At 43.0% G+C, this 25,615-nt stretch overlaps 1 pseudogene; it reads right to left on the bottom strand.

Moving 5' to 3' along the window:
- The window catches only part of LOC115140004 (calcineurin-binding protein cabin-1-like), a 94,337-nt pseudogene that overhangs the window by 56,846 nt on the left and 11,876 nt on the right, over positions 1-25,615 (bottom strand).

Below are 25,615 nucleotides of genomic sequence, written 5' to 3'. Positions count from 1 at the left end.
AATTACCTGTGTGGAAGCACCTGTTTTCAATACACTTTGTATTCCTCATTTACATTATTTTGGCAGTTACCTGTATATCTATGCCATATCTAATCCATCATATTATTGTCCATCTACAGCTGTGTTTCCACTGGGGATTCATTGTCATGGTTGATTTATTTGTAGCCTAATATGTTTCAATGTACAAAGAAGACGTGGAAATTAGAGTGGAAATCACACAATCCAACACAAGTAGAAAAAATGTCACGATTGATTGAAACGCTCAACTAGAAACAAATTATTCTCTTCTATGTTCATATCCCTACAATTAAACTTGTTCAGTTATGGCATTAAAGCATTATTCGATTAACAACATTTGGAATTGGTGCAACAGGATTATTGTGCTGACATGATCAGTTATTAGAAGGCTTACCAGTCAAACAGAAACCTTGGCATTGATCAGCGCAATAAGTTATGCAACAGTCACTCCCAACTGAGCTGGAACGTGTCAAAACAACAGATCATGGGTTAGGCGACACTTAATGGTGGCCCAGTTGATAACACACCAGCTGAACCCAGAGGAAAACTAGGCCAGTCAGACCTACATTACACTATAGGACAGAGTGACCTACAGAAAACTAATTTCAGGTGGCCTGGCCACCCACTGAAGACCAAGTCCCATCATGTAAGCTTACCATCTCATGTCTGATCTAGCCACACTGTACTGTAGGCCTATGCTATCATTTCCCATCCAGTCATTTGGCCATTCTGTCACTGAGGGACCACAGAACAGCAATGACTGTCCCCTCTGTCTGCCATACAAAAGGCACAACACATATTACCGACAATGATTGATCTGTTGGTCAGGCTCGAGGTTCAGTGATACCACTGGGCAGGCCATGTCAGACAGCAGCTGTAGGGTGGCTCGCCTGCTTATTTTCATGATTGAGGAGTGTCTGGCAAATTGAGCACCCCCCCACCCACACAGTTCCCAAAGACAAGAGTGTGGCACCCTGAGCAGCGTGGCTTTCAGAATCTTATTTTGGCTACAATTAGTATTTTAGGGTGAGGTTTATTGTGCCCTTTAATAAAGAGTCTGACTGTCAGTGACTAACACTCGGTTTGTCAGGCAGGGTAGCTTGCTGAGTCCAGATGGAGCCAGGGCTGTGCTGCATGCTCCCTCCATCAGCCTAAGCATGGCTTTCACACACTGTTCTCAACAGCTTTATGGAGAGGATACCACAGCCGAGGTCCCTCCTACTACACCAGCTCAACGCAAGATACCAAAATAAGACTAAACCCTAATTTAACATAACACGTAACTCTTTAGACTTCACAGTAAACATTGCATGTGTGTCAATAGGATCTTGCATGAAAGTTCAAATTGGACATGCAGATTTAAAAATAGGATTCGGACCAAAATGTCTTCCTCTCCCATAATAAGGCTTCGACGTGACAAAAATCTAACATGACGAAAATGTAGCTACCACATATCCATTTCATGATGCACACTTTAGAGAAGCACTAATAGCTGCTTCCACGGGGCTGTCATTCAAGTCAATTTGAAAGGAGGTTCAGTGTCTTCAGAAAATATTCATACTCCTTGACTCATTCCACATCTTGTTGTGTGTTACAGCCTGAATTCAAACATGGTTAAATAGATGTTTTTCCCCTCACCCATCTACACACAATGACAAAGTGAAAACATGTTTTTAGACATTTTAGCAAATGTATTGAAAATGAAATATAGACATATCTAATTTACATAAGTATTCACACCCCTGAGTCAATACTTTGGCAGTGATTACAGCTGTAAGTCTCTAAGAGCTTTCCACAACTGGATTGTGCAACATTTGCTCATTATTATTTTCAAAATTCTTAAAGTTCTGTCAAATTGCTTGTTGATCATTGCTAGACAACCAGTTTCAGGCCTTGCAATAGCTTTTCAAGTACACTGAACACGACATGTAAAGTGTTGGTCCCATGTTTCATTTCATGAGCTGGAATAAAACATCCCAGAAATGTTCCACTCGCACAAAAAGCATATTTCTCTAAAATGTTGTGCACAAACTTGTTTTCATCCCTGGAAGTGAGCATCTTTCCTTATATTAAGAAGCTGATTAAAAAGCATGATCATTACACAGGTGCACCTTGTGCTGGGGACAATAAAAGGCCACTAAAATGTACAGTTTTGTCACACAACACAATGCCACAGAAGTCTCAAGTTGAGGGAGCGTGCAATTGGCATGCAGACTGCAGGAATGTCCACCAGAGCTGTTGCCAGAGAATTTAATGTTAATTTATATACCATAAGCCGCTTCCAACATCATTTTAGAGAATTTGGCAGTATGTCCAACCGGCCTCACAACCGCAAACCATTTGTAACGACGCCAGCCCAGGACCTCCACATCCAGCTTCTTTATCTGCGACTTCAGTGGGAAAATGCGCACTTTCGATGGCCACTGGCATGCTGGAAAGGTGTGCTCTTCACAGATGAGCAGATGTGTGGGAGAGGAGTTTGCCGATGGCAACGCTGTGAACAGTGCCCCATGGTGGCGGTAGGGTTATGACATGGGCAGGCATAAACTACGGACAACGAACACAATTGCATTTTATCAATGGCAATTTGAATGCACAGAGATACCATGACGAGATCATGAGGCCCACTGTCGTGCCATCACCTCATGTTTCTGAATGATAATGCACAGCCACATGTCACAATGACCTGTACACAATTCCTGGAAGATGAAAATGTCCCAGTTCTTCCATGGTTTGCATACTCACCAGACATGTCACCCATTGAGCATGTTTGGGATTCTCTGGGTCGATCTGTACGACAGCGTGTTCCAGTTCCTGCCAAAATCCAGCAACTTCGCACAGCCATTGAAGAGGAGTGGGACAACATTCCACAGGCCACAATCAACAACCTTATCAACTCTATGCCAAGGAGATGTGTTGCGCTGCATGAGGGAAATGGTGGTCACTGGTTAAAAAATAATGTTAAACACTATTATTGCACAGAGTCCATGCAACTTATTATGTGACTTGTTTAGCAAATGTTCACTGCTGAACTTAAGGCTTGCCATAACAAAGATGTCAAATACTTATTGACTCAAGATATTTTAGCTTTTCATTGTTAATTAATTTGTAAAAATGTCCAAAAACCTAATTCCACTTTGGCAAAAACACTCAATTTAATCAATTCAGGCTGTAACAACAAAATTAGGAAAAAGGGGTGTGAATACTTTGAAGGCACTGTAAATTACTGGTGTGGGGAAGAGATGACCACAGTCATCTCTTCTACAGATCCTCCAGACCTAATCATCCTACCAGGCACACAATAGAGCAAGCCCTCCCTCCACATGGGCTTACATTCATGACAGTGCTACCTAGGATTCCACAATTAGGCTAAAAGCAACCGTACCACAGCATGCTAAAAAAATATATGTTAAACTTGCTGCATGGATCACGGGGAATAAAAAGAGTTGCAGTATGGGGAATGATCTTATAGGACTACAACAAATGTAATGAGATGGTGGACACGGAGTATGTCTTTCCCAAAAGTACACTTTTTATTTTCAAGATTTAAACAACTGATGCGATGTTAGAATGTCTCAGTTCTCCCTCCATTGTTTTAGCCATTAATAAGGGTCTCTTGGTGCAGTATGTTATTGCTATAAGTCGAGGAGGAAGTCTATTGGATGACATGCCAAATGAATGCGGAACTTACATTTACATTTCATTTAAGTCATTTAGCAGACGCTCTTATCCAGAGCGACTTACAAATTGGTGCATTCACCTTATGACCTCCAGTGGAACAGTAGTGCATCTAAATCTTTTCAGGGGGAGGGGGGGTGAGAGGGATTACTTTATCCTATCCTAGGTATTCCTTAAAGAGGTGGGGTTTCAGGTGTCTCCGGAAGGTGGTGATTGACTCCGCTGTCCTGGCGTCGTGAGGGAGTTTGTTCCACCATTGGGGGGCCAGAGCAGCGAACAGTTTTGACTGGGCTGAGCGGGAACTGTACTTCCTCAGTGGTAGGGAGGCGAGCAGGCCAGAGGTGGATGAACGCAGTGCCCTTGTTTGGGTGTAGGGCCTGATCAGAGCCTGGAGGTACTGAGGTGCCGTTCCCCTCACAGCTCCGTAGGCAAGCACCATGGTCTTGTAACTTGAACTCTAAACATTTCCTTCCAATCATTTACTTCTGATTTGATGTGAAATTGTTTGAAATTGCTGTTATTCACTTTTGAGTTCTTGTAAAGTAAGGTCACAACAAATCTACCAAGTTTCAAAAGCGGGAATAATTCACATTTATTCCTAGAGTTCCGGGAAATAGTGCAAAAAATCAGAAGTGCCCATTTAAAGCGTTTAAAACCAAGATATGGTCACTACGCCAGGGTTCTCCCAAAATAAGATTGTCGCTGCGCCACATTGCCATCTTGGCAGCTCTCCACTATGTAAAAAGACTTCACAGCAAGTGAAACTGATATTTAGTAATGATAGCCAATGACATTGTTGTGAATTGAAAAACAGGCAGTGTCACTCAGAGCGTTATCATGTTCCTCAATTAATTCAGCACATTTCAGCAGTAGGCCATCTCAAAACACCCCGAGTAGGCCATAGCGTTGTCGAATCATACAGACTTTGCAACGGCAATAAAACAAAAGTCAAATGACCAAAATTACTAAGCTTGCTAGATAACCTCCAACAAATGACAGAATATCTCCTATTTGGCTAAATTGAGTTGATTATACAGATAGCAGGTCAGCTCATGAATAACAGGGACATGGAGAGGAAATAGTTTAAATAGCAAGGTATCTTAACGGGGACCAACTCTGTATAAAAAAAACAACAACGTCCATATATCTTCTCTCATATTGTTTGTTGATCACACATTTTCTACCAAAGCTCTCATATGGGAAGCAATACAAGACAGCGCAGAAGAGAGAATACAGTAGACGGCACACGTCAAACATGTGATTTATGACCCTATTTTATATGCCCATATATGGACATCCTGCAGGACATCCTGTCAGGAAGTTCTCACGCTCTCTAGGGAGTGCCCATATATGTACATCCTGTCAGGAAGTTCTCACGCTTTAGAGTGTTTATTTAACCAGATATTGACAGCTTTAAAGGAACAGATGCACTATGATTGATGTGTAGGGACCTCGTTGAACTGGGGAATGTGTTTTAACATTTCAAAGAGTATGGCCCCCCCCAGTTGTACTGACATTAGGGCTGTTGTCTATGAAACAGGAATGTCCGGGTTTATTGGGGGCAGCCGCATTATAAATAAGAGCTGAACACTACAAGGGACCTCGATAAACCCCAGAAAATACTATACAAGAAATTAAAATAAACCCAGAACATTAACAAATTAAACATGTCTCCTAGGCCAATTGTAGGTGTACTTTGTGCCTCGTGTCAAGAACACAATGACAAAAACATTGAAGACATTCTGTGTGATGCCCCTGATTGTTTTAATGAAGTGCAGGATATGAGTGATGGACATATGGGTTACATTTTCCAACCCGAGGATTCAACTGTGAAGATTTTCACAGACAGCGGCCACAGTCCCCTTTATCAAACAAAACCTGGGAGTTTTTCTCCTGCGCTGCATATGAGAGAATGGCTTAAGATACGGCTGGCGCTATGCCAGATCGAACACGCCCTGAGTGGGACAACCCTGCCCGGGTACGCGCTGGAAGAGGAAGTGTGCAGGCGAGATGATTTGAAAGCCATAAGAATCTCTTCAGTGGCATATAGTCCAGACTCCAAAGTGACAATTAGCATGTGCCCAATTCAATAGTTCCAATGCTACAAAATCGGTTAGTTCGTATGTATTTTCCAAAGCCTGCAAGGATGTGAACCATCTTGTGCCTGTCTTTAGCTTTAAGTGGAGCTGGCCATGATAAAACAGCTGGACAATCTTTTCCAACATCGTGAACAATTACGCCGCTGGGCGCTTCTATCCTTAAGATAGACCCTGGGTCTAAAGGCAAGACGTTCGATCTATCCAGGTAAAGAAAACATACTGAACCTGGAGTGTGCTGGACATCGTGCAGGGAAGAGACACGTTCGGGAAGATGGGGAATTAGACACAGACAGGTGTCTGGGTTAACCATATAGCCTCCCCCTTTTCGGTAAGAAAGGAATAGTACAATTGTTTAACTAATTATAACACGTTTAAAAGGTCTGTACTAAATAATTTAATTAAATAAAGGGTTTTAAAATTGTATCTCACCTTTAACGAATGGAATCTCAGTTTCTCTCTCAGTCTGTCTCAGAGAAAGGCTTTCTGGGAAAGGTGTGTGTTTCAAAACAATGTTTTCTTTCTGCAGTTGTTTTAAAACAATGTTTTTTTATATATATGAAGTCTTTCCTACAACAGACAGTTATAAATATAATCATTTAAAGGATATTAAAGTCTAGTATTGTAATAATTATACACTGCTCAAAAAAATAAAGGGAACACTAAAATAACACATCCTAGATCTGAATGAATGAAATATTCTTATTAAATACTTTTTGCTTTACATAGTTGAATGTGCTGACAACAAAATAACACAAAAATGATCAATGGAAATCAAATTTATCAACCCACGGAGGTCTGGATTTGGAGTCACACTCAAAATTTAAGTGGAAAAACACACTACAGGCTGATCCAACTTTGATATAATGTCCTTAAAACAAGTCAAAATGAGGCTCAGTAGTGTGTGTGGCCTCCACGTGCCTGTATGACCTCCCTAAAACGCCTGGGCATGCTCCTGATGAGGTGGCGGATGGTCTCCTGAGGGATCTCCTCCCAGACCTGGACTAAAGCATCTGCCAACTCCTGGACAGTCTGTGGTGCAACGTGGCGTTGGTGGATGGAGCGAGACATGATGTCCCAGATATGCTCAATTGGATTCAGGTCTGGGGAACAGGCGGGCCAGTCCATAGCATCAATGCCTTCCTCTTGCAGGAACTGCTGACACACTCCAGCCACATGAGGTCTAGAATTGTCTTGCATTAGGAGGAACCTAGGGCCAACCGCACCAGCATATGGTCTCACAAGGGGTCTGAGGATCTCATCTCGGTACCTAATGGCAGTCAGGCTACCTCTGGCGAGCACATGGAGGGCTGTGCGGCCCCCCAAAGAAATGCCACCCCACACCATGACTGACCCACCGCCAAACCGGTCATGCTGGAGGATGTTGCAGGCAGCAGAACGTTCTCCGCGGCGTCTCCAGACTGTCACGTCTGTCACGTGCTCAGTGTGAACCTGCTTTCATCTGTGAAGAGCACAGGGCGCCAGTGGCGAATTTGCCAATCTTGGTGTTCTCTGGCAAATGCCAAACGTCCTGCACAGTGTTGGGCTGTAAGCCCAACTCCCACCTGTGGACGTCAGGCCCTCCTACCACCCTCATGGAGTCTGTTTCTGACCGTTTGAGCAGACACATGCACATTTGTGGCCTGCTGGAGGTAATTTTGCAGGGCTCTGGCAGTGCTCCTCCTGCGCCTCCTTGCACAAAGGCGGAGGTAGCGGTCCTGCTGCTGGGTTGTTGCCCTCCTACGGCTTCCTCCACATCTCCTGATGTACTGGCCTGTCTCCTGGTAGCGCCTCCATGCTCTGGACACTACGCTGACAGACACAGCAAACCTTCTTGCCACTCGCATTGATGTTCCATCCTGGATGAGCTGCACTACCTGAGACACTTGTGTGGGTTGTAGACTCCGTCTCATGCTACCACTAGAGTGAAAGCACCGCCAGTATTCAAAAGTGACCAAAACATCAGCCAGGAAGCATAGGAACTGAGAAGTGGTCTGTGGTCACCACCTGCAGAACCACTCTTTTATTGGGGGTGTCTTGCTAATTGCCTATAATTTCCACCTGTTGTCTATTCCATTTGCAAAACAGAATCTGAAATTTATTGTCAATCAGTGTTGCTTCCTAAGTGGACAGTTTGATTTCATAGAAGTGTGATTGACTTGGAGTTACATTGTGTTGTTTAAGTGTTCCCTTTATTTTTTTGAGCAATGTATATAGTTTGTATAACAAAGTTATTTTGTATGTGTATAAAAACATTCTGGCATGGATAATTTTATTTAATTTTTTTACATTTTAACATGTTTAAAAAGGTCTGTACTAAATATGTAGAATTAAATAAAGGGTTAAATATAGGGTTTTAAAAATGCATCTCACCTTTTTTCTCTAAGTGTGTGTGTCTTAGAACGGCTTCAGGAAAGACGTGTGTGTGCGTGTTTCAAAACATTGGGATTTTCGGGGTGTGTGTGTCTCGACAATTGTGCTTGAAACAATTCAAAATTAGGGATCATTTGCACATAAGCCTCTCAAAAACAGACGTCGGTCGGTTCCCCGATGATGTTGGGGGATCAAAAGTCAATCCAACCAACCAGCAAAGAATAGGTCTAGACACCTCTAAGGTTTAAAAACAATGTGTTTTTCCCAAAACAATACCAACACTAGGGGGTCATTTGCACATAGGTTGTCTCCACACAACAACAAAAAACAGTCAACAAACAAACAATCACCCAGGTCTGTAAATTCATTCCATACATTTGCTCCGTTCGGACACAGCTGCTCATCTGAAAGTTATTTTCCAGCCTTTCTGCAAGCCTATACACATGGAGAACTTTGAAGGTGAGGATTTGGAATTCATAGATTAGATTTTGTGTGCGTTAGGTAGTTTGTGGGAAATGTTTGACATTACTGCACTGTTTGGAACTCTCCAATATTAAACCGTTGTTATATATGGTTTTTACAGATATTCTAAAAGGGGTGGACATTGAATTTTCAGGTATGTTTTTATGTCTATTGTATATATATATTTATTTTAATGTTAAAATGTATATAATTCGTATAAATATATTTAAATATTATTTAAAAAACGTCTATAGGATACCCAACATTTATACAGCTGCTACCGGGAAGAATTGATTTGGATCATCCAACATTAGACGAGGAAACAGAGGTGTAAACAGCGCCCGGTTCTTCTTTACGCAGCCCGTCACCATCAAGCTATTTTCGACGTAAGTCCAAAAATAAAATGCGTAATAATATTTATACATGGAAACAAAAAAAAGTGTACACTATTTTAAAAAGCTAATCTTGTGTTTACAGCGGACAGAACCCCAACAAGAATACCTGAAGCATTATTGACTACCTCTGAACGACTTCGGGGGCGCTGAAACAGATTATATTCTACCGTTCAATACAAACGGCTTTACCAGAACTCCAAACAACCCAAGAAGCGCCGTTTTAACACAGCTACACCCCCCCTGGAACCTCCAGCCAATCGCTACATAATCTAGCATTTATGGCGCATCGCAATACACAAGTGCCAAGGCCCGAGAAGGGCGACTGGTCTGAAAACGATTGGATTCAAGAACATGCTCTCTATGGATACGGTATGACCCTATTATACATTTTTTTCTTAGTTATACATTTTTTGATAGAATATGTTAAAACAATGTCAAATAAATGTTTTTTTTTCAGACTCCAACGATGGCTATACAAACCCTGCAGAATCTACAAAGCCAGAGGACATTGGGATAGGACCCGTGTTATCCAGGCTTCCTCAGAACAGCAAGCGCCAAAAAAACAAATGACCTCTTAACTATATATTGTTAATATATTAATATATCTGAAATGTTTATATAATATATTTTATTTTTAATACCCTATTTTGTATATATTTTTCATCCAGACTCCTCCCAGGCGTATACCAACACAGAAGGCCCAATATGTCAAGAGGAATTCGGCATACTCTCTCGTTTTACCCAATGGTGCCGCAGATCTTGAACAATTTATAGCCCTGCTGGAACGACTTGCTCAATCTAATTTATCCATCATAGCTGATAGGACCCTAGAGCTCATTGTACAAATCGTACGTCAACCCCTAGGTGGAGGGGGTCAGAGAAGGAAACCGACGACAATTCAAGTCATACTCTAGCTGGTCCATTCAATGGTTGGAGTACTTGGCCCAGGATAAAAACATTTTTATTCAACATGCTTTGAATAGTGGGGAGAAGGCTGTTGGGCCGTATCACGTAGATGTATATACATAGATCGACGGTGTTGAGACCGTGTTTGAGTACAACGGTTGTTTCTTCCACGGTTGCTTTGTGCCCCGGGCCATGTGACTTTTGGGGATATGTACAAGGAGTTCCAAGACAAATTGGAATCTTTACAGGATACTTATGGGTTGAAAGTGAATGTGATGTGGGAGCATGAGTGGACAGAACTCAAAAAGTCTGATCCTCATGTTCAAGCCTTCCTTTCCAGCTTTGACACACCAGAACCCTTGGAACCCCGACAGGCATTGTATGGAGGTCGTACCAATGCTTTGACATTACGGTATGTAGCGTAACCCTATGAGACAATAGGATGTAGATTTTACATCCCTTTATCCTCATGTAATGAGTTCCTCTTGCTATCCTATGGGTCATCCTGAAATTATTCACTGTGACTGACTTACCCAAAAACTATTTGTCTGATTAAATCAGCGGTTTACCTCAGAGAATACAGTAGACCGCACACGTCAAACGTGTGATTTATGACCCTACTTGATGGGTCAGGTGTGTATGCCCATATATGGGCATCCTGCAGGACATCCTCCCTTCCATTCTCACGGTAGGGGGAGGGTGTTTATTTAACCTGATCGCTTCAAAGGAACAGATGCACTGTCATGATGATTGATGTGTAGGGATCTCGTTGAACTGGGGGATGTGTTTGAACATTTCAAAGAGTATGGCCCCCACCCTGTTGTAATGACCTTAGGGCTGTTGTCTATGAAACAGGAATGTCCGGAGTTATTGTGGGCGAAGACGCATTATAAATAAACCCCAGAACACCAAACAAGCGACCACGATAAACCACTAAAGAAATTAAACATGGATTTTGTGATCAGTGACACACACGTGATGACCGTAACAACGGAAGCAGGGCCTCGGTTGAAACCTAGAGAAAGGTCCGATTATAAAGCATCAATATACGATGCACCAAAAAAGAGGTTTCTAAACATGTATAGAACTCAAATACCGCCCACAACTGCGCTGAAAGATCAAGTGATGACTAATGGACAGTTATGGGGTTCTGTTTGATTATCCGGCCTGTAGAGTGAAACTATATACTGTAGCCGAAGGAGAAGAATATACAGACCAGACTTTAGGAGAGGACTACAGGCTTGAAGACTGGCAGGTGTTTCGCCAGGTGGTGTGTCCCGAACAGAGTTATCAAAGGGGTATAGCTTGTTCACGGGCTACGAGACCCGATGGGAAGGTGCCCCTGACTCCTCAGGAAGAATATTTCATAGGGTGAAAATACAAAGAAAGAATGGACTTCCATGTGGGTGCGTGGAGTTCTATATCAGCAACGACGAAATCCGCAACGAAAACAGTGATGGTGGCCTGAGTGGGGATTTTAGGTTGCATATGCTTATTCCTTTTAAAAGTTGGGATATAATGGAATTGAAAATGTTAGAGTTAGTGGATGCTCTTTTTGTACAGTGCCAAAAATGGCAGAGCATTGTTCAGCTAAGGAAGTGCATGATATATACGAATCCTAAGGATTATGATTCAAAGGAACCCCAAGAAGTTTCATCCTCAGAAGGGTCAGCCCCCGAAGAAAACTAAGTAAGGGCTGCTACGTTAACCACGCCCCGATACCAAAGGCATGGTTCAACAATAAAAGGGGTGACCATAAAGCCACTGGTTCATCATTTCAGCATATACCATGGATATTCATATACCATCGATACGTCATGTGTACCAGACCCTAAGAACTCTATGCCTCACAGCCCTCCATTCTACTCCCCCTAGGCAAGCCCCCCCGACATGTACACCGCCTGAGGATGTCTTTGATGTGGTGGTCAGTACTATTTTTGTGGACACCATCAAGGCCTCTGTAGCTGCATTTTTAGATGTGGTTATTGGAGAGTATATAAGAGAACAATGCCACGGTTGTGAGATCAGTCATCCCAGCCAACGACGACCTCCGTGTTTATATGCCCCACCCCGGTACTACTTCTTCAACCACTTTGAGGAGCTGGTGAAAAGACTGGTCCTGCTGCTTTATACCATCGATGGTCAGAGCCCTGGAGTCTATGGGTCTTGTGCCATCTATTCCCAGAGTTTACAGGGTAACCGAGGCTTTCCTACATGAACTGAAGGAGGTGATCTACATCCACGAGAAACTCAAAGAAATCCGGCACACACTGGTGGACGACAACAAATACAAGGAAGCTTTGGTGGCTGATGTGGTGACTTTCTGGCTCAATAAACCAAGAGAACGAGTAATAATTAATATTTTTTATTTAGATGTAAAGCAATGGGTAACTATATGCATATGATGTTAGAGAATAAATACATTTTTTCTTTTGAGAGAACTTACAAATGTTAGGGCAGCAAATTATTGAAAACAGAGTGAACAATTTATCATTCTACATAACCCACAATACATGGGCTACTGCAGTGTGTGCTAAAAATGGAGCAAATCATGAATCATGTAAGATACGAGCGAGAGTCTACAATGGACACAACTGGATGATTCTGAAGAACTAGAAACATCCTTGTCTAAGATTTTACTTTATTTGTTTGAAACACCATTTAATTGTAACATGTGTCATATGTTGCTTATATAACAGATGTGTGTGTTTTAAAAATTCAGAGACACAAGCCTGTAAATGTAAACCAAGTACACAAGGTGTTGCATGCATGGGTCGTTGAGAAAACGGGCACTAATATCCTGCTGCGTATCCTGACTTGTCTGCATATGTAATACTTGATATTTGCAAAAATAAAATTCAAAATGTCGTTATTTAAAAAGGGGCTCATTAATGTTATTGTACATCAGAGAGGCAAGAAGGATGGCGGAGCAGATTTTGAAAAACATGTATTATACCCCCTCTAACCCAGGGTCTTATGGGGGGAAGGAGCGGTTCCATAGAGCTATAGACGAAGAAACAGGTAGCAGGTTAGGCGCTGCTCAAGTGAATGAATGGCGAGCAGAGCAGGATGCTCACACTCTGCATAAACCTGTGCGAAAACACTTCCTACCCATCCCTTGTCCCAGTTTCAGGCAGATCTGTGTGACATGCAGGCCCTTGCAGATAAATATGGAAATCGCTACATGCTAACGGTTATAGACATTTTCTCTAAAATAGCATTTGTAAGGGTCTTTAAAAAAAATTATTGGGGCAGAGCTGACCCGGGCCTTTGACTATCTTAAAGGAAGGAGGAGCACCCAAGAATGTCAGTCTGCACTGAGTTTTTCTTTTTAATAATACTTTTCAGAAACTCGTGAAAAAGCACAATATCGTACATTTTACTACAGGTTCGGATTTGAAAGCTTCAGTTGTGGAACGCTTTAAAATAACTTTGAAGGAGAGGATGTGGAAATACTTTACAGCTCACAACACGCATAGATATATCGATATAGTTCAAGATTTAGTAAAGGGTTACAACTACCATAAGAGTATGCGGATGAAACCCTCCGAGGTCTTTAAAAATCTGTATGGTTTGTTCCCCTTCATCGTAAGAAAATAATTGATTTTAAATTCATAGTGGGGGACTTGGTAGGTATATCCAAGTTGAGGGGTGTTTGACAAATAATATGAGCAAGGTTACAGCGATGAGTTGTTCAGTTACCGAATGTCTACCACATATACCCCCTGTCTACAAGTTTACATTTACATTTAAGTCATTTAGCAGACGCTCTTATCCAGAGCGACTTACAAATTGGTGCATTCACCTTATGACATCCAGTGGAACAGCCACTTTACAATAGTGCATCTAAATCTTTTAAGGGGGGGGGTGAGAAGGATTACTTTATCCTATCCTAGGTATTCCTTAAAGAGGTGGGGTTTCAGGTGTCTCCGGAAGGTGGTGATTGACTCCGCTGTCCTGGCGTCGTGAGGGAGTTTGTTCCACCATTGGGGGGCCAGAGCAGCGAACAGTTTAAAAAAAAGATTATGATGGGGAGCTTATAGCTTATGAGAAGGAACTACAGAAGGTACACTTGGGTAAAGACAACGGCTTTCACGTGGAGGAGATTCAGGAATCAAAAGAGAGAAAATGTTTTTTTTAATATTTAAAAAAATGGGTGTTGGTCCGTTGGAAAAACTGGCCCCAAAAGTTCAACAGTTGGGTATTAGAGGATGAGGTGGTGGAGGCAGTGGGGGTCAACTTAAACCCTCCTGCATGATAAAAACGCCATCATTCGAGTGTACACAGGAGTGCATCATGGAACACAATGGATTCTACTCGACTCTCTGCGTCTGCACATATATATACACACATACATGCATGTATGAATAACCAAAGTTCAAATTATACAAACAATTTTCCATAGCCTATAGTTATCAGAGACCTGGAAAGTAGGTCTCAGCGAGATTACATACCCCCATAGTTGGTATAATATTAAGGATAAGGACCGTGATTGTTATTGCAAAAGGATATCGGAACCTCAGCCTGATTTTGCCAAGCTATCGGTCATTGTTTAAAAACAATATTAACAAACAAACAAACTAACAACCAGGACTAGTGCATAGTAATGTTAGCCAGGTGAGCCAGCCAGGGTAGTAGAAACTTGATGGCGGAGCTGGCTTGGTGAACTGTGGAACTTACAATGAACAGGTTTGTCTTGTTCCCCTCATAGAAAAGTCCTCGTGCTGGCATATGCTTCAGCTGTTGCCATGGGACACTGCATCCTAGCAACACATCACGTGGCCACCGCAGATTCTGCGAAAACACAAAAAAATTATCAGGAAACGTGGGGGATGCCCCTCAAGAGGAAGACCACAAACCACAAACACGAGACAAAGAAAAAGGTGAAAATGTTACATCATACCACAAGCTTCATTGAATCAATCATTTTCAGATGCATCATCCACTACAGTACCTAACATCACTGCATTGTTACCTTGTTCTGTCATAGCAGCTCCAATGGCCATTAACTGTAGTTTAACAGTACAAGGGGACTGTAGCTGAAGTCAATTTGTTGACATGCAAGGGGTACTCCTTTTAAATCAGCACTGATGTTTTTATTAGATAGTGGAGAGGTTGGGTTAGGCAGAGGAATGGCCATTCAGATAAGACATAGAACATATCGCTGACAAGACATTTCCACCACTGCCTTTTTGAAAAGCCAACTCTAGCCACTGAGCTGTAAAAACCCAGTGCCAAATGATCGGAGATTACAGGCCCTCCTGCCAATCCCTGACTTCCTTAATGAGTCTCACACTGACGGTCCCAGCCCATGCAGGTTTAGCCTAACTGTTTCTGGGAGCTAAAGACATGCAGAGGCTTTATAAGGGTGCAGTTCACCCTCATACAACTATGATTCTCCCACAGTGTTGTTTTCTGTGTTTCAATAATGTATCATATCAATAAAGTTGGTCCAGGCATTTGGCATCTCTCCTGGACCAGCTATCAGGAAAGCTCAGCAGACATCTGTTTCAGCAGGAAAGGCCTTGTACATGAAATTCCATACCAAAGTCAAGTGTTGTGGACAGATGTAAATTATCATATTTAATGACAAATCTATGAAAGCCATCTGAATTGTTTTTAAAGGTTCTGCATAAAGGAATCAGAGGTAGGCTATTTAACTTCTCAACTATCCATCCACCACACATTCCTGTTACAATAGGGCAATTCAACGTAACAGGGTGATGCTGAGACTCAGATTTTTCACTTTAAAATATAAACCAAACAAAAACCAATGATTGCAAAGTTTAAAAAAATAAAATGACTCTGCATCACTTTGTTACCATGTAATTTGCCCAATAATAACCCATAACATGAATTTAGTATTCGCTGAGAAACGTACGATTACATTAGCTTGTAATTCAAACCCCAGAAGAAGTAGGATTTGTAGTGAAGAACAAACAGGGTTGTCACTTATTAACCAAGAGGGCTATAGACCTGAACAGCCACAATGCTGCCTCTGGTCTGTAACGCTGAGCCGTAGGTAGTTACTTGACAATTTAGCAGAACAGCTCAACTCCTTGTTTTTCATTCAGCTCCAAAAGGAAATGTAATACAGAACCAATTATTTCACTTCCCTTTAGGACATACTCACGTCTTAAAACAGGTGCAAGCTCTGCGATTGAGATTCTTAATCCATTTTTGTCAAGCCTAAAACACTGGGGCAGTAAACTACAGCCAGTCAGGGGCCCAGGTCAGTCCAGCTGACTGAAAGAATCCTAATCTAAATATGAAAAGCATGCTGAGAACAGCTACATAACGGTCTCAATAGGTGAATAAAGAGAACAGCAACAGTTCACTAGTCTGTTATCAATGACCAAAACTCTGCCCTGGAAATTGGTTAACCCAACCTCATTGAATTGGGATCAGCAGTCCCATAGGAGGGTCTGACTGGCAAAGTGCTGACTGTAGGGCGTCACGACACTAAACAGTCTAGCTGTGCCAAACCTGGCTGAGAGAGCACTGTGCTGCTGCCACCCACGCACACCTCTGCACACAGAGCCTTGTGTCCAATGCACACTCTGCTGTTTCAGCACCTACTGTACTATACGGTCACATTAACCCCACAGTCCCACAGGCAAACTAGCACAATTGATAAGAGGAAGTCAGAGTCCAAGCCAAACAAACTACAGACATGCAATTCTTAGAAAAACACCATCTATTTGAATACCAATATACCATACCTGAGGAAATGGTGTAAACTAGATTCATGTTTTCAGATCTGAGGGTTTTAAATGTCAAAGTTAATTGCAGGAAATGCCACTGATGATAAGAGTAGGGGCAAATATTCCTGTCAAAACATTCTGTGAATGAATGTTAGCGAACCATATATGATATGGAGGGAGGGTGGACAAACTAACCTGTTGGGCCCAGCTGTTGATGGAGAAGGTCAGACGGTAGAGGCTCTTGTCGTGCTGAGGGCCTTGGGCACCATCAACCACCTTTGGTCAGGTGGATGGAACAGGCAGTGGATGAGAGTAGGGCTCCATGGTTGGCTTTAGCGCATCAGCCTCAGGTACTGTCACTGACATGGAGTCTACTACTTCTTGGTCTTCCAGCGAGATTTACGGTCCCGTCCTCGTTGCTTTTTTCCAACCACGTGAACTTGAGGAATTCAGGGTTTAAAGAGATTTTCAAACATTAACATGATCCAGTCTCAATATGTCCTACCCTCTCTAAAACACAACATTTGACTTCCACAATATCACTAAAGAACATCCCATTTAGGAAATAATAAAGGGTAGAATGCATTTCCATTACTGCATTTCAGGATAAAACAAACAAAATTCACCTATGTCTTCAACTGTAGGCTGGCCCTCCTTGATGGGGGTGATGTTCTCAGATGAAGAGGCACTGCCCTTCCCAGACTGAAGCTTAACATGGCTACTGTCCTGGGAGCTGGCGGGGTCTGTGAAGGCCTCCTGGGTGGAGTTGGAGTCCGACAGCGTCACCACCACGCTGTCCTGACTGCGCTCTGCCAGGAGTCAAACACAGGTCATGTGGCCAACTCTGAGCCTGGCCTGGGTGCCAGTCACACCCATGGACCATCCTCTGGGTTCTCAAGGGATGAATCACAAAGCGGTTAAGGTTACCATTCAGGAATAAAATAGGTATGTAGATCCCATGAAAGGGGGTAAGTGTGCATAGCAGTGTAAAATCTCTATACACACCAGGATCATCAGCAGGAGAGCAATTATAGTAATCGTACAAACATAAAAAGCACTAGACCTTAGTCAGCACCCAAGCCAATGAAAAACTAGGCGCCTGCCTTCTTCCCAAGCACATTGTGCAACCTCAGCAAGAAGCTGAAGTCTTCTGCAGACAATAATCAAATTAGCAGGAGGGAAACACAGTTCTATGAAAGGAGCTCTGGGGACTTGTTAAAGGCCTCCTGTAATTACAGGCCAAAAATGTAGCCGATAGAGGTGTTGCAAGAAGGATTGCCCCTTAAAAAGAAGTGTGGGGTAGTGACGAAGTTGTGAACATTGTGGAACTCATTCCGGGACACCTTTACATTGAATAATTGTTTCCCCTAAAATTGTGCATATCAATAATGTCCTGAAGATGGATTTAAGAGCAGTTTGTGGGAGGGACTTAATTTCAGTACAATTCAGGGATGCCAGCTACATTGGACACCTTTGAAGGCAGTAATCATGTCACGTTCTGGGGTGACTTAAAAGATATCGGGAGTTTGTTTTAAAACACAAAAAAAAGCTCCATTCCTGATTTGATAATAGTACTCCTCGTAATTGCTGAGAGATTGCTTACTGTTAGCATGACGTGTTTCAAACAGGCATTAAGCAAGAAGGGCTTGGCACCCACTGGCAAACCTGCCTGCACATGGTGGTTCATTTCTGCCATCTAGCTCAAAGGATGTGTGCCAATGAGGTGCCAACCACATTCTGACTGATTTGGCATTATATCATCATATCAACTGAACACAATTTCAATAGAAAACACTAACTATGGCATAGCTTTCAAATACAATCAAATAGGTTTAGATCTTTGTTGCAAACGTTAGCCAACACCAAAACACAAGTCAAATAGTAGCCCACGGTCCAAGTCACACCATTCAATGGATTGTTTGAGAGAGGACTGAATTTGTCCAGTGACAGCATTATTCCTTGGGATCTACATGCATATAAACGACTAAGCAGGTGGCAGAAACAAGCAGGCAGGAAAGAATGACAGAAACGGGCAACATGGGCAATATGGCTGCAGTATTCAGCCATTCAAGCTACAGGGCAACATGGCTGCAGTATTCAGCCATTCAAGCTACAGGGCAATATGGCTGCAGTATTCAGACATTCAAGCTACAGGGCAACATGGCTGCAGTATTCAGACATTCAAGCTACAGGGCAACATGGCTGCAGTATTCAGACATTCAAGCTACAGGGCAACATGGCTGCAGTATTCAGACATTCAAGCTACAGGGCAACATGGCTGCAGTATTCAGCCATTCAAGCTACAGGGCAACATGGCTGCAGTATTCAGCCATTCAAGCTACAGGGCAACATGGCTGCAGTATTCAGCCATTCAAGCTACAGGGCAACATGGCTGCAGTATTCAGCCATTCAAGCTACAGGGCAACATGGCTGCAGTATTCAGCCATTCAAGCTACAGGGCAACATGGCTGCAGTATTCAGCCATTCAAGCTACAGGGCAACATGGCTGCAGTATTCAGCCATTCAAGCTACAGGGCAATATGGCTGCAGTATTCAGACATTCAAGCTACAGGGCAACATGGGCAATATGGCTGCAGTATTCAGACATTCAAGCTACAGGGCAACATGGGCAATATGGCTGCAGTATTTAGACATTCAAGCTACAGGGCAACATGGGCAACATGGCTGCAGTATTTAGACATTCAAGCTACAGGGCAACATGGCTGCAGTATTCAGCCATTCAAGCTACAGGGCAATATGGCTGCAGTATTCAGCCATTCAAGCTACAGGGCAATATGGCTGCAGTATTCAGACATTCAAGCTACAGGGCAATATGGCTGCAGTATTCAGACATTCAAGCTACAGGGCAACATGGGCAATATGGCTGCAGTATTCAGACATTCAAGCTACAGGGCAATATGGCTGCAGTATTCAGCCATTCAAGCTACAGGGCAATATGGCTGCAGTATTCAGACATTCAAGCTACAGGGCAACATGGGCAATATGGCTGCAGTATTCAGACATTCAAGCTACAGGGCAACATGGCTGCAGTATTCAGACATTCAAGCTACAGGGCAATATGGCTGCAGTATTCAGACATTCAAGCTACAGGGCAACATGGCTGCAGTATTCAGACATTCAAGCTACAGGGCAACATGGCTGCAGTATTCAGACATTCAAGCTACAGGGCAACATGGCTGCAGTATTCAGACATTCAAGCTACAGGGCAACATGGCTGCAGTATTCAGACATTCAAGCTACAGGGCAACATGGCTGCAGTATTCAGACATTCAAGCTACAGGGCAACATGGCTGCAGTATTCAGACATTCAAGCTACAGGGCAACATGGCTGCAGTATTCAGACATTCAAGCTACAGGGCATAGGGGGGAAACAACATGCTAAAGGATGTTTTTACAGTATAGTGCAAAGATATTTTGCAAAGCCATTTGTAATGAATGGTCAGTTTACATTCAATATACACAACCAACAGCATTTATTTAATGACATTGTTTCACTTGTGGCAAATATTTGTGTTTACCCTTGACGTCTTTGCAACAATGTAAACAATACACAATGCTGATGTGAATATCATTTCAGTTATGGGACATGCTGGAGAAAAGGTAACCGGAGCCAATTGTACATTCCTGTATGTAGCCCTAAGTTTCTATAAGGGAAAAGCTACTAAGAATACTGCTTCATACATTGCATTTCAGCTTTTTTCAGGAACATATTAGGCAAATCGGTCCTCATTTCCTACTAAGTATGAACTGACACACACAAACACACTTTTTTTGTACAGTGTTGTTACGATTGCTTCCCCTCTAAAATATGCTCTTAAAATTGGTTCATAAATTTAAACGTAGGTTTAGTGCACTTAGATGTGGCACATTTTTAAAAGATGCAGAATACACACTGTGGTGAAGGAGACAATCAGCTCACCAACAACAATTGGGGGTTAAGAGTAAACTGCTTGTGTCCGTCATCACACTACTGTCATGCAATGTTAAGTGTTCAAATGTAGAGCAAAGTTGCATCAGTGCATTAACTGATATCATATTGTGTTGGTAATTCATTTTGAAAAGCTACCTCTTTTATAGTGAAGGATTTTTAACCATGCTCTTATATTGTCTGTCAATATCGTCTATATTTGGACAGTATAGGTCTAGTAAAGTAGAATCATTTAAATGACTCTTTACAAGGTGAGTGATTCACCCCACTCTAGCATTTTAAAACAGGACATTAATGTGTACTCTAAATGCAGCCCCTTCTCCACCCCTCCCTACTGTTCCAACTGACAGGTAACACTCAGCAGCACTAGACTTTGGTTTAGTAATGAATCTGCACACAGTGAGAGGCATATTACAGAAACCAGTTAATGTGTCAGAATAGCTACCAAACGTTCCTTGACACATAATATTTATATCAAGACAAGCTTAGGACAAGTAAACTGCCTCCCTCTATAAGTGTCCTGTCAGTGTGACAAAATCTTAAATTCAGCTCAGTCGTTTCAAGTGAACCTGTAGTGAGATGTCATTGCCAGGACAATGCAGCAACTGTTCCCTGGGATCAGGTAAAACCTCTCAATGGAAGCCTGGCTGTGTCTTGCCTGTGGCTCTGTGTTGGTCATATGAGTCTAGAGTCAACACACTAAAAGCCTGCTGTGTCCAGAACAGAGCTCTCTTTCACTGGCCATTACCCCCTCTAGAAGACAGCACACCTTACAGAGAACATATCGATATCCAAGTCTAAAGCGATAGCCAGCAAGCTTGCATTCTTTCATAAAAATAATTGCCCTGCTATGATTTGATTAGTAAGAAGTCATCAGAAAAACCCGATGAAATCAAAAGTTAAAAAAGGTCCAGCGCATCCGGTTTTATCTCAATATCAAATCATTTCTGGGTAACAATTAAGTATCTTACTGTTCAATTCAAATGAGAAACAAAAATAGCTTTGTAGCAAAGAGCAATTTCTCAATCAAGAATGCTGCTAGGACTGTCTGGGAGTGATCTGAAATGGGAGGGGAAAATTGAAAGTGAACTATTATTGGCAGAGAGGTTTGGAACTCTTCCTTATTGGCAGGACACCAAAATAGGCTGAAATTGCAGGCTCTTTTTAAACAACTCTCACACTAAAAAGGAAAATATCACATTATTATTCCCACCTCATGGTGCTCCCGAGTGGCGCAGCGGTCTAAGGCACTGCATCCCAGTGTTAGAGCCGTCACTACAGACCCTGGTTCGATTCCAGGCTGTACAACCAGCCGTGATTGGGAGTCCCATAGGGCGGCGCACAATTGGCCCAGCGTCGTCCCGATTTGGCCGGGGTATGCAGTCATTGTAAATAAGAATTAACTGACTTGCCTAGTTAAATAAAGGTTAAATAAAATAAATAATTTAAAAAATAGTGGAAATAGATATATATAAAAAACAGGAAAATCAAGTTGACTGCATTGGTCTTTAAAATTAGAAGCTAAAACCAAAACTTTATCAAATCAAAAGCCAAGAAGATCTATTCTCAATCTAAATGGCTTCATAAGAGGTGATGAGAACCGTCACTCTCCTCACCCCAACCTGGGCTTGAACCAGGGGCCCTCCGCACACAGCAACAACAGTCATCATCTAAGCATTGTTACCTATCGCTCCACAGCCCTTGCAGAGCAAGGGAAACAACTACTTCAAGGTCTCAGAGCAAATGACATCACTGATTGCAGTGCTAACTAGCTAGCCATTTCACACTGGTTACACATGGATACAAGCTCTGCTGAAGTTACAATAGAAAACAATGTCATCAAAAGGCAAGGGAAATGATAAAGGAAAAGAGGGTGACCAGCACAAACTTCTACATATTAACACACACAGGCCAGGACGCCTTCTGCCAAACTCTACCTTCACACCTCTGTTTGCCTAATCTAAATGCCATTGCATTTTTATAGAGCAGTAAAACAATATCCAAATAACCTGAGATACCATATTGCCCAATTCCCCAAGACATCCCAATCACCCAGTGCTAATTGAGTCATCACTGGAACCAGAGCCATTATCATCATAGTGACTATCCTCATAACAAACACTACTCCCCAGCCCGGTGAAGAATAGGCCCAACCCCAGAGAACCAGAGTCTAGGACTGGGACTGTACCATCAGCTCCTCCTCATACTGTTTCCTCGTCTGCTGCAGCCGGAGGGTGTTACGTTTGGTCTGCTGCAGCCGGAGGGTGTTACGTTTGGTCTGCTGCAGCCGGAGGGTGTTACGTTTGGTCTGCTGCAGCCGGAGGGTGTTACGTTTGGTCTGCTGCAGCCGGAGGGTGTTACGTTTGGTCTGCTGCAGCCGGAGGGTGTTACGTTTGGTCTGCTGCAGCCGGAGGGTGTTACGTTTGGTCTGCTGCAGCCGGAGGGTGTTACGTTTGGTCTGCTGCAGCCGGAGGGTGTTACGTTTGGTGTAATTGTGGTCGACCAGAGTGGCCGTGTAAGGTGGGGACGTCAGACCTGCAGCGTTGGAGGGGAGGGAGGCCCCATGAACATCCATCACACACAGCAGTGGGAGTCCTCGTCCATCATGGAGAGGGGCTTCTCCCTGAGGTGAGAGGGGGGGTGGGGACAAAACAAAAGGTTGGGCCAGAGGGGGAGAATTATGTTTTTCCTTTTGGTTTGTAGTCGAGTCACAGAATGAGTTTTATAAGACAGAGCATAGATCCCAGGCTAAGGTTGAGGTCCCTTCTCTTCTCTTCCCCCCCTGGCAAAGGGTCCAGTGGCCACCTCAGCCAGGATGTTGAAGAAGATCATGCTCCAGGTCTGGTTCCTCAGACTCCAGCAGCTTGAGGAGAGTGGCGCTCAGATGGAAGTACAGCTAGGGGGAGAGAGATGCCAGAGAGACACACAGCTTTAATAACAGAGTTATACTCTATATATATATATATATATCTATTATTGAACAAAAGACTAGACCTAGAAACCCTTGGGTTTAAAACAAGTGTACCTCCAAGGCCTCCATAGACAAGTCAGGGGAATTGTGGTAGTGTATCTGGCAGCTCCCTTGTGCAGATAATGTGCATGGGAAGAGAAAGAGACGAGAGCATCAGATCTTCATCTGATGGCTGTTAATAACACAGGATGAAAAGCTGGTTGCCATGGTCAATATCTTTCAATGGTCAAATGTCAGCCTTTAATGTACTGGAAAAACAAACAGATACATAGTGATTCTAGTGTAAGGTATAGAATGGAAGTACTGGGTCTGGAGAGGTGAATACGCAGTGAAGGTAACAGGGAAACACAGACAGAGCTGCTTCATCGGACCTCTGACTTCCTAGTTTCCCTATAACTCACATCCCCTTCCCCCTCTTCCACTGTACTGACCTCCATGAAGATTTCTGCTCGGTTGAGCCCTAGGGCTCCCCTGTCTGTATAAATCTAGTCTGCAAGGCAGACCAATGAATCACTCGAGTCCACAGACTGTTTCCCCTGCTGTGCACCTGTTTGTAGAGCTGGATGTATTCCCGGGGTGGCTGCTTGCGTTTCTCAGCTATCTTCCCCAGCATGTAGTGAATGAACCACACTTCCTCATCCCTATCCCCTCCCCCCGAGACATCCCCTGGAAACACGTCTCCAGCATGGTCTCTCTCCTCCATCTGAAATACACACACACAAACCGCTATTGTCAACAGTGATCAATTTACTGAACAATGAATTCACACACAGCATGACTAGAAGTGACGTCCATGAAGTTTAGAAAAGTAGAACACAAAACACAATATATATATATATATATATATATATATATGAGTATTCTGTACACTGGTTGTCCACTGCACCGGTTTGATGACATTGGAGGGAAGCTCAGTCCTCCACTGTTTGAGTTGGCGCGAGGTGAAGGAGTACACGGCGTAGGACATGGTGCTGTACTCGATCCACAGAGCCAGGTTGGTGCTGTCCATCTCCAGGGCCCTCTTAAAGCAGTTGAACACAGCCATGGAGTGCTTCCACATGGGGCCATCGCTCTTCAGTTCGTTGCAGTTTATCTTGTCCTGGATGGGGCCATCGCTCTTCAGTTCAATAGAGTTTAACTTGTCCAGGACACACACACAGCATTGAGCATGCCAAGGAAATGTCATTATCATCATGACATGAAATTCACTTGTGTAAGGTAAAATACTTAAAGCAACTCAAGGTAATATGAGTATCTTAAAAAGCACAACCACAATTACATTTGACTTGTTTTTTCCTGACCTGTTTGGACTCACAGATGTCATGCATATAGAACTTAACGGCCTTGGACTGTTCTCAAAGAACTAGTCAGCCAGGAGGGAGAAGATCTCGACAACAGGGGGTGCTGGAGCGCCCCTCTCAGGAAGGCAATGTACCGGCTCCTGGGTGGGAACACAAAGACTGGATGATCTACTATGCTGCTACTGTCAGGTCTGACAGCAGTCTTACAGATTCAACTAGAATCTGATACATATAGAGATCCTCTCTAATCCTGATTTGAGATGATAGGTCCTGACAAGTACTCCCAAGTCTCCCATTTAGATCAATGTGTGATTTATAAAGGTTTCAGCTATTGTGCAGGTGCATTCAATTTGTAAATCAGACATGTAAATGGCAAAATAAAAGGAAAAAAGGGATCCAAAGCATATTGAAAGCAGGTGCTTCCAAACAGCTGTGGTTCCCGAGTTAATTAAGCAATTAACATCCCATAATGCTTAGGGCCATGTATAAAGAAATGCCCAGTTGCCCATTATTTTGGCTACCGTGGGTAGAAGAGATCTCAGTGCGGGATCTCAAAAGGAGCATAGGGGGTTTAAAGTGTGTAGGTGTCAGTCAGTCACCAGATCTCAAACCAACTGAACACTGGAAGATTCTGGAGTGGCACCTGTGACAGTGTTTTCCACCACCATCAACAAAAGACCAAATTATGTAATTTCTTGTGGAAGAATGGTGTCACATCCCTCCCAATAGAGTTCCAGATACGAGTAGAATCTATGCCAAGGT

The sequence above is a fragment of the Oncorhynchus nerka genome, linkage group LG13 (genome assembly GCF_034236695.1).
Source record: "Oncorhynchus nerka isolate Pitt River linkage group LG13, Oner_Uvic_2.0, whole genome shotgun sequence".
NCBI classification, from domain to species: Eukaryota; Metazoa; Chordata; class Actinopteri; order Salmoniformes; family Salmonidae; genus Oncorhynchus; species Oncorhynchus nerka.
The sequence above is the reverse complement of the archived record's forward strand: the minus strand, read 5'-3'. Positions and strand labels throughout refer to the sequence as shown.